The sequence below is a fragment of the Atractosteus spatula genome, chromosome 10 (genome assembly GCF_055471065.1).
Source record: "Atractosteus spatula isolate fAtrSpa1 chromosome 10, fAtrSpa1.hap1, whole genome shotgun sequence".
NCBI classification, from domain to species: Eukaryota; Metazoa; Chordata; class Actinopteri; order Semionotiformes; family Lepisosteidae; genus Atractosteus; species Atractosteus spatula.
The window spans coordinates 22227189-22238161 of NC_142715.1; the positions used below are offsets into that span (position 1 = coordinate 22227189).

General features: G+C 38.8%; 1 non-coding gene across 1 annotated transcript; it reads left to right on the plus strand.

Moving 5' to 3' along the window:
* The first annotated feature begins 495 nt into the window (after positions 1 to 495).
* Positions 496 to 606, plus strand: trnal-caa (transfer RNA leucine (anticodon CAA)). The gene is made up of 2 exons: positions 496 to 533; positions 561 to 606. It is a non-coding gene; the product is annotated as a tRNA-Leu (tRNA).
* Positions 607 to 10973: the final 10367 nt, after the last annotated feature.

Consider the following 10973-nt stretch of genomic DNA (forward strand, 5'->3'; position numbering starts at 1 on the left):
GTGTCCTTACTGGTATCTTTTAAACATTCGGTTATATACAAACGGGACAGAGACACAGTAATAATCCGATTTTAACGTGTCCTGCATTTTAACTTACTGAACAGATAAATTGAAATGTTCTGATTCAGAGCCCCTGCAGTTTGTGCTTAATTAGAACCACAACAATACTCCTGAGTCCTGAGCACCACACTGAGCAAAGGTTCAGCTGAACTCTGACTTTGTTCAGCAGGACTTGTTGTTGCAGTTGAGCTCAGAGCTGGAGATGATCTCCATATTCTACCACACTAACTAGTCCTAAACGTAGTACACAGTACACACTTTTTTAAAACAATTTAAAATATTACACAAAGGCTGTAAAGCACACTCTAAATCGATCCGAATATTTGATTTCCGCGATCCGTTTAGGCAACAACAGGCAACGTGGTGCTTCTCCAGCAAAGCATTTCTCAGTTTTGTGAACTACTGGTCCTTTTAGCACACCAACCTACCTACCTAGTCAGGATGGCCGAGTGGTCTAAGGCGCCAGACTCAAGGACTCCTGTCTTTCCATTGCTTGGGTGTTCTGGTCTCTGAATAGAGGCGTGGGTTCAAATCCCACTCCTGACAGCTTTTCCCTCTCTTGCATTTTTCCTGTCTTGTGATCGCTGACAACGACAGAAAGAAGAAAACGGAGAAACCGGCTTGCGGGCACATGATGGGCAGGGAAATGCTTCGTGAACACTTCAATGTGATTAGCAGAAAGTCAAATAGGCTTCGATTTCTCCCTTAAGAACTGTTTGGGGTGCCTGTAATCGAGTAAAGATTTACGGTCAAGGTATGCATTCAAAGGTGAAAGACCGAAATATAAATCCAGAAGAAGATGTATTAAAACATTTATTTCCTTGCGGTTTCTCCTGTATTTAATTAAATGTGGCATTGTGAACTCAGCCTGTAGCCCTACGGAATGCAGCCACTCTCCCGGTGACAGCGGCAGGAGCCAAGAGGATTAAATCAGAGCTCGAACAGAGAGTTAAAAAAAATATGGGCAACTAGAACATAGATCATAGAACATTTTTATTAAATTTTCCTATCTGCTCGGCCTTACTGAAGTATTTTAGCTGCATTTTAGCTTCTATTTATATACTTTACAGTAGATAGTGTTTAGTAAGAGAAGAGAGATACAAGCGCTTAACCCCCACAATAACCAAACCTTAACTAAAGCAGGAAGATCAGTTTCTGCTCGAGACAGCCGTTTTCTGAACTGTAAACCTTCAACACTGGCTGGAGACGCTGTGTGTCCGGACTCAGAGGTTGTATAAGAAAAGACTCGGAGAGCTGCATTCGCAGCTCATTGCTCTGCGCTCCCCGTGCGGAATGCGCGTGTCCTCCCTCCTTCATTACCTTCATACACTCATCTCAAACCACAGCAAACTCCTGGAATATTTCAGTGAACAGATACTGGGTCTTTCTTTCCGAGATCATAGGCAGAAACAATAAACACGGTGAAAACAGGAAGGTATTCTGATCGTATAGAGAAATGCGCAAAAATACATTTCCTAAAATCCAATAAAATCTAGTTACATTCTGATGCTATTCTGATGTATCTGAATAGTTTTGGCACAGTTGTTACAGCAAAGAGACAAATAAACTTTTTTTAAATTTCATTCGAGCTGTAGTTTTGAAAATGTTTTTTCAATTCTCTAAATAATACAAACACAAACACCCGTTGTAACCGTCTGACCATTGATATTCTTGAATTATAAGCCCGTACACACGCTGGCAGGCAGTTCAGCGAATATGATGCCCCTGCAGGGGCCGAATATTAGACAGACGTATACATACAGTCATTGTGTGGAGTTTATTCCTCCTCTACCGCAGTCTTTGCCTCTTGTCACATTTTCGCTTAATTGTCGATTTTTTGTATAGAACACCGAATATCTTGAGGAAGCCTGTCAAGCGAAGACTGATGGATTATTGAGGTGCAAACACTGGTTCAAAATCAACGCCCTCTGCTATTGCCGTTGTTTCTTTGATACTTTCTTCAAATTCCTCATCTGACCTTCAAAAATCGAGGGATATTAAGCATAATACCATACAAATTGTTACTTTCTTTTGATTGCCAGTTTTATTAAAATGCCATCCTCTTTTACTGTTATTTTAGATGGTTGGCAAGGCGTAATATCCCCCCTCTCACCCTCAGCTAAAATATTTTAAAAGTACAACAACATTACATTATATTGAACAGCACTTCGGTTAACATTTATATTCAAATTAAGGTAAATTTACGAAAATATTAAAATAGAACTCCGTCGATCTGTTGTTTTTGCTTGTCAAGTTCTCAAACAATTTTGCATTGTTTTTTTAAATTACTTTAGCTGAAGATGCAACGGGAGTAGAAGTGAATTCTCCCGCCACCCATTGGAACATAATTGAACATGGGTGAATACTATCTGCTTGGAAGTTGCCAATGTCGGGAATTATTGGAAGTTCCCGGTAATGTTGACTCTTTTCTCAATTGTTTACTACTGCAAATATCAAAATAGTTCAGGTTTTGCGGAAAAATAAAATTTTTGCGGTGATGATGTTTACTACAGGAAGAAGTGCGTCCCTGGGTGGGTTCAAAACACCCACCTTTGGGTTAATAGCCGAACACGCGAACCGATTGCACCACGAAAATGCTTGCACCTTGCTTTTTTTCATTTACATGCTTTTGGTGAACAAAAAATTCGCTTGCATTTCATCTTTCGTAAGCTATATGGTTAATAAAAAGCAAGATGGGTTTCGCAAAGGAAATTAATACACGCATTAAACCAAATCAAGACCTCTGTGAGTGTCCCAAATTACATGTTCTGTAAAACAAGACATGAAGAAAGGTACCACTGGAATTCGGATCCAGTATCTCCTCTTTATTAAACAGGTGTTTTAATCAACTTTGTCATGGCGCCGGCAGAGCGCTCTTCTTTTATAGCAGCTTGGACACACCGCCATGAGACATCTGCGGTCGGTGTGCGTTGAGCCTACTCACTGAGCAAGTTGCCTCCTTTAATGCACTAGCAGCCCCGATACTAAGAGACAGGATGAGAAATGGCTTTTATCTGGCACTTTTCATGTCCAAGGAGATCAATGTGCTTTCCGTGTACAACAGGGTGTCCTCTACACCCGCCACCGAAGCATAGCACAGGCTTGGTGGCTTGACATCTCCCAAGGAAAATAGTGAAATTACAGGTGGAAGAGGAAAATGACCCTCAAGAATGCAGAAAAATGGTCATCTTAAGGGCGCCAAATCATGTCTGAAGGGAATGGGTTTCTAGGTGAGGTGGCCAAGTGGTTAAGGTGATTGACTGATAATATATTGTGCTCTGCATGTGTGGGTTTGAATCCCATCCTCATCAGTGACAATAATTTTTTTTTCTTTAACGTAACCTTACATTTGCCCGTAAAGTTCATATATTTTTCTGTAGCTGCAAATCCCCAATATTTCTGCTGTCTCCTGAGAAACACAAGCGTGGAGTCAAATCATATTAAATAACACAACACATCTATTAATTTAACACCCAGATGTGACAGAACACATGAAAGACTTACACACAGCCTTTAATATGCGATAGTGAATTTGCAGGTATCCTGGGGATGGAAGATAACTGATATTAGGAAATACATATTTAAAGGGGGTGTAAGTCTTACATGTGTTCTGTCACATCTGGGTGTTAGCTGAATAGATTTATAGTATTATTTATTGTGTTTTGACTCTACACTTGTGTTTCTCAGGAGACAGCAGAAATATTGATGTTTACTTGAACTTGAACTTTATTGCCATATGTAACCGGTACATGTACTGGTACAATGGAATTCTTACTTACAGAAAGTCTCACGATTGTAAAACAAGTGTAAAAACACAGTGCAAACAGTGCTTAAAGACAATATACAGACAAACAGTAGATAATGTACACATAGACATGTAGACATTTATATCTACATTCCCGGTGATCTTGGCTTAGGTACTCAACTATTTACTTGTAGTTTGACTTGTGTCAAAAGTTTAAAATCTCTGCAAACATCAGGATGGCTAAGGATGTGTAAAGAAACTCAATCACATTTAGAGAAGGTCATGTTTAGATCGGTTTAATTCAAAGTGTGTTTCTGGGTGCATTTGATCTACCAACGTTGTGTTTAACTGAAGCACACCCTGACTGAGTGTGCCATAGAAACTGACACATGTTGTATTTTTTCTACATTCACAGATTTTTGACTAAAGCAAAAAAAAATGCATTGTCATTTTCTTGCCAGCTGACAGTAATTCTTCTGCACTGATAAGAAAGTTTAGCATTTTATCTTTCACAATGTGTGGATTTTTTTAAAAACAAGTTGTGCCAAAAACTAAATGAACACCTCCATTAAACTTAATGCAGAAGCATGTTGTCTGTAATGATAAATGGTGCAAAAAGACAGGAAGAAAGGCATCACTTGGATTTGATCCCAGGATGTCCTGTTTATTAGGCAAGTACTTTTACCAACTTAACCACAGCAAAGCACTACCCTTTTTTAAGTGGTTGTGTTTTCATTTCATTTTTCGCTCTTGTACTAGAGTAGTAATGTTTCTAGATGTGCATGAACGTGGTATAGTAGGCTGACAGCAGGAACACGTGGCCCACAAGCAGTGACGGTATTAGAGGTGCCTGCAGTATGTTGGTTTGTGAGAAGCGATAAAGTAACTTGCCGAGGAAGCAGGTGTGCCTGATTTAATAGAGGCCATCGAGCAGAAAAAGTAACAGAAGAACCAACATAAATTCAACAGCGATCTTCTGCAGCTGAAAACACAGGCGAGACTTCTCCAAGAAACTCACAACCTGGGCATGACTTCACTGCACACTGCTGTTGAGAACGATTGGTGCAGTGGTGCACTGGAGCTGTGCAAGTATTTCTCTCTACACTGACTGACACTGCAGAAATGCAGGGTTTTGGCTGTGGATCCATTTCCTCGTGGAAGAAAGAAACAGTAAAATAGCAAGGAAAATACAAGAGAAGAAACTGAAAGAATTGTGCCCACTGCAAAGTAGGAAGGACAGAGGTGGCCGGACACTTAAAACAGCTCAGCAGATAATTTGTGACAATCAGCAGATGGATTCAGGTTCTGTTGTGCAGTTTGAACGTTTGTTCTCTGAAATCTGGTTCGTTATATGAGATGAACTGATATTAAATAGGAATAATCATTGATATAATAATTGATGTCTGGCGAAGGCAAATAACCTTTGTTCATGATTTGGGATGTGACTGGTTACATTTCAACAGCTACAACCCCCTATATAAAGGGTTTGCACTCTTATGCAATCAAGGGATTGAAAGATTTTTATTATTATTATTGTTGTTCCAAAAATGTTCTATTTGTTATTTCTGATGGAGCTGTGTGCAAAGATTTAACAAGCTCAACTCCCGCCAACGATTCGCCGTGAAGAAGCAAAACATTGAAGTTTCACAGACAGAAGCAGTACGCCAGCACAACCAACATTAAAACACTACGATTTGCACTGACTCGAAAGTGATCTCAGCAGACGTTGTTCCCTGCATAACGCTAAAGGTGGCAAAGCGCATTTGGGTTGAGAGGACGCAGTAAAGCTTTTGTTTTCTGCCTTGATACAAAGTACAAAGTTGAGACAAAGTATCTCTAAAAACTTAGCTTAGGTTCTCAAGAGACTGTCAAAACACAATTCCACTGATTGCTTTCCAAGTCACTTTTTGCCAGCCGGTAATATTTCTTCTGCACTGATAACCAAGAATTGAATTTCATTTTTTTGCAAGCTGTGTGAATTTCTTGAAAAACAAGTTTTCCAGAAAGGAAATGAACACATGCATTTAACGAAATCAAGCCCTTTGTGATTGCCCGAAATGGTACGTTCTGTACCACAAGATAAGAAGAAAGACACAGCTGGGATTTGAATCTAAATTCTTTTGTTTAATAGACAGGTGCTTTAACTAAGTAAGGCACGGTGACAGGACAACCATCACCTTTTACAGCCACTTGGACACACCGCTCTGAGACATCTGCGTTCAGTAAGCACTGGACCTGCTCTCAGAGCAAACTGCCTCTTTTATATAGCAGCCCCGACACTGAGAAACGAAGAGAACTGGCTTTAATCTGGCATTTTTCATGTCCAATGCGTTTGACATCTCCCAAGGGCGACAGAGTTCTTTTGTGACACTATTTCTTCTTCTTTTTTCTGTCTGTGCGCTTTGATAAAAAAAAAAAACAAGAAATCGCGCAAGGGAAAAATATCATTTTTTTTCATAGAGAAAACATGCACCGGGAAATGTGTTGAGAAGAAATGATTTAACATGATACGTGACCTAACTTACCGGAGCAAATGCTCACCCGTCGAGGTCTGCTTTACTACAAGAGTGAAAGATTTGATCATTTCTCGGCATTGTGGAAGAAAACAGTCTTTTTTTAATTCTAAATCAGTCGGAATTTCAGCGCGACATAAACCCTTTGTCTGATTTAAAGAGATTATATTTTAAAACTCACAAAAATGTAGAAAACACCTGTTTCTCAATTTGAAATTTTAGACAGGGCGGTGTATTACTAGTAGCAGCGCTGAGCATACTATGGTGCAATTCAGGTTATGTGATATACCAGAGTTTTAATAAATAACGAGTCTGATTTCGAATCATAAGATTGTAGGTTCGACTTCTACCTGGCTCGTGTAAACTTTATTCAGGCTCCGCAGTAATAGATGTCTATTATGTAATAAACTGCACCTGAAAGCAAACGTTGGGTCTGTTTCCTTTTTTTTTCCAGCATGAAATAGCAAATCGTTACAAAAAGCCCCAGCTAATGCGCAATAGCGTTTTTTTTAAATTACATTTACTTCAGGCTTCAGACACTTTTTAATAAAACAAAAGTGTCCTGAAACTCCCTAGCAGGTTTGCTTGAACCTGTATTAAAAAAAGTTACCTGAAACTTCCAGGATTCCATTTCATTTTCTGATGTAGCTGTCTCTGAAGTTGGACGTGATGTTTAGCAGATGTGAACTGTGCCTTTTCTCTTTTGTTCAAGTGTATTCGCTGTGCGAGCTCTATTTTGTTTAGATTATCTATGTGGTGTACACACAGAGCTCAACTGCATGGTGTGAATTCCATGTTCAGGACCAGCAGAACCTGAAAAACTATGAGCTGACCCCAACGTGATTTGAACACACAGCCTTCTGATCGGGAGTCAGACATGCTACCGTTGCACCACAAGGTCACAGCTGTCTATGGACTTGAATTCCCCAAAGGAGAAAAATCAGTTTCACAAAAAAAGATTTTTTTTTCCTCCTGTGAGGAGCACCGCTCTTCTGAAGAGAGTCTCTTCTTCCCAGACCACATTTTATTTTTCCTGCGCAGCTCTTGTGCAGGTGTTGTTCTCGATAACAGATCCAGGAACACTGATTGTTTTTCTATTTTTTTAATTAAGTACCCCATGGTGCAACTGTAACACGTCTGACTCTAAATCCCGAAGTTAATTTTCAAAGTATATCGGAGTCAACTGATACTGATCAGGTTCTGATGCTGCTGAACCCACAGCTTTAATCATAAGGTCCAATTCCCCAAGCCTGCTGACCTTATATGTCCATCCCTTCTCGTCAAAACTCGTATTTTCACAGGGTACCCTTCAGAAATTGCAGCATAGAATGAAAAACTCCAGTAGATGTTGGTGATTTTCCTTTAAAAACAATTGAATCTCTGGAAATTTTACGGGGTGTATCACTTTTACTGAGACCGAGGAGTGTTAAGCTGTATATGAGTCTTTGTGGGTCGGTTGTTAACCCAAAGGGTGGTGGTTTGAGCCTTTCCAAGAACGCTATGAGCCTTTTAATGTACACACCCTTCTCACTTCTTTTCTCCATGGCCGGTCTTGTTCCGCAATCAAATACAGAGCCCGTAGGGAGCAGCAGGCTCGCAAATATAGCTCACTGTGTATATAATGAAGAAGCAGAGGTTAGTTTCTCATCTGCATGTTGCAGAGCCTTACGCAACTCGTACCAACAGCTGGGCTTTGAGCCCTGCACAGGCTATTAGTTGAAAGGCCATTGTAAATGACGTGTAACAGATTTATCCAGCTGGCTTCTATGTTTAACACTAAATTGCGATCTTGAAACCAAAATAATTAGAAATTTTTAACACAACCGTTGTTCTCCAAGAAGGAAAGCTGTTTTACACTGATGTCACTCCTTTTTATTTAACCCAGATTGTGAAGACAACTTTGCCCTATCAAAGGAAAATGTTACACAAAAGTTGGAAAGCACACTCTGAACCCATCTGTGTATTTGATTCCCGCAATCCATTCAAAGCTGCTTAATGCTTTGCAAGCAAATCATTTCAGGGAAGAAACTCAGTTTAGTGAACTACTTGTGTATTTTAACTCATTGAATTTGATCTCAAAATTACAGTTCAGATTTATTAGAAAACTTCACAAGCATTGTTAGGTTAGGACTGTAAAATTGTATTTTAATATCTTGGTATATTTACCTTCATTTTAATATAGATATAACCATGAATGTTGTTAAGCATATTGTACTTTTGTCGTACTTTTTAAAACATTTTAGCTGAGGACGCACTGGGACTATTATACCTTGTGATACATGCAAGACATCTGTAAAAAAAGATGTAATTACAATAAAATTGGCAATTAACAGAAAACCACAATTTGTATAATATTATTCCTCGATATCGATGATCAATTGAAGGATTTGAAGAAACTATCAAAGAAAAAGCAGCAATAGCAGATGATTTTGGTTTTGAACCCATCTTTACACCTCAATAATCCACTTGTCCTTGAAAAAAGAAAAGATGGGCATATTTTGAGTCTCATAATTATCCTAGATTATTCTAGATCCAAAAGAAACATATACATTTGATTGCTTCTGTAGTATTTTGTTTTTTCTTACAAAGATCTCACGAAGTATTGCCAGGATCTATATTTAGCGTTCGGTAGCGATAACACTGCTATTGATTGAGTAAAAATCTATGATGTATTGACAGCTTTATCTGAAGCGAGAAGTCCTCGAACCCCGCTTATGAAGTGTTGGGATTCATACCAAGAAATACTTTTTGTTTTCCCACCCAAAATGCTGCTATTGCATTACACATTATATGAACATTACCAGTTTTGGTAGCTTCTGGGTGCAATTTTCCAAAATTGAAACTAATTACAAAATTATTTAAGATGAACCATGTCCAAAAGTTGTAAATCATGACTAATATTAATATCAACTGAAATTACTACAGAAAAAAAAGATTTAACCGAAATATTCATAAGGCTATGCAAGCTAAAAAGTAGAACAATTAATTTCATATAACTTTTATTTTTTATTTTTTTAGAGATGGGCTCACACACCTGAAGACACTAACATTTCTCTCCGTTAGAGTGTGTGAATAACAGTTTAACCCAAACTGTTTGTAATTGTGTTAAAATGCAATAAATCGTCTATCAGCAGTAAGAAATTATTAAGAAAGTAAGAAATTGTTTTATTTCATAAACTATAAGACGTGAAGAGAGTTTACAGTTTGCATCCTTTGCTTTGTCTTTTAACTTAAGCATTAAAAAAACGCTTAATTTAAAACGCTTCGAGAAATCGAAGCCTATTTGACTTTCTGCTAATCACATTGAAGTGTTCACGAAGCATTTCCCTGCCCATCATGTGCCCTCCGTTTCTCCGGTTTCTCCGTTTTCCTCTTTCTGTCGTTGTCAGCGAGCACAAGAAGACCGGAAAAATGCAGGAAAGGGAAAAGGGAGCAGCTGTTAGAAGGGGGATTTGAAACCAAATCTCTATTCAGAGAGCAGAACACCCAAGCAATAGAAAGAGAGAAATCCTTGAATCTGGCACCTTAGACCACTCAGCCAACCTGATGATATACAAAGATTGCTGTGTTAAAAGCACCAGTAGTTCACAAAACTGAGAAATGCTTTGCTGGAGAAGCATCATGTTGCCTGTTGTTGCCTAAACGGATCGCGGAAATCAAATATTCGGATCGATTCAGAGTGTGCTTTACAGCCTTTGTGTAATATTTTTAATTGTTTTTAAAAAAGTGTGTACTGTGTACTACGTTTAGGACTAGTTAGTGTGGTAGAATATGGAGATCATCTCCAGCTCTGAGCTCAACTGCAACAAGACGTCGTGTTGAACAAAGTCAGAGCCCAGCTGAACGTGTGCACAGTGTGGTGCTCAGGACTCAGGAGTATTGTTGTGGTTCTAATTAGCACGAACTGCAGGGGCTCTGAATCAGAACATTTCAATTTATCTGTTCAGTAAGTTAAAATGCAGGACACATTAAAATAGGATTGTTACTTTGTCTCTGTCCCGTTTGTTTGTAACTGAACGTCCCTTACATTTTTAAGGACACAAACCTACTAATGCGATACTCATTGCGTATAGCCCAAAAACAAGCACGTCCGGCAGCTGCGGGGTTGAAGGTGAACATGTATCGTATTCTAATGGCTTCTGTTTCCATTGATGAATGAGACAGATTCACAAGGAGATCCTTCACACGATTAAGTGAACACATTTATTTAGAGCTACATTTAGTGCTAGCTAAAGATAACATTGCTAATATTGATGGAGTAGAAATGTAAAATGAATTTATGAGCTTAAAGTCCTAAAACGCCTCCTGTAACAGCTAAGGACTCATAGCAAGATTTTTTTCAAATCCAAACGTTGCTATTGCATTGCGCATTATGTAAACACGACCAGTTCCGGTTTCTGGTGTGTGCATTTTTTCCAAACTGAAATTAACAAGAACATTTTTCAAGATGCGCCATGTCCCAAAACCGTTCATCAGGACTACTATTAATATCAGTTGAAAGCAGTACAAAACATAAATATAACCTAAATATTAAGAGACTATTGTCTGTCAGCTACTGCTGTAAGCCATGTTCAGCCAACGCTAGAAATATTACTGCTCTACACAAATGTGCACAAACCCACCTTAGAAACAGATCACCAGTAAGAAGCTCAAGA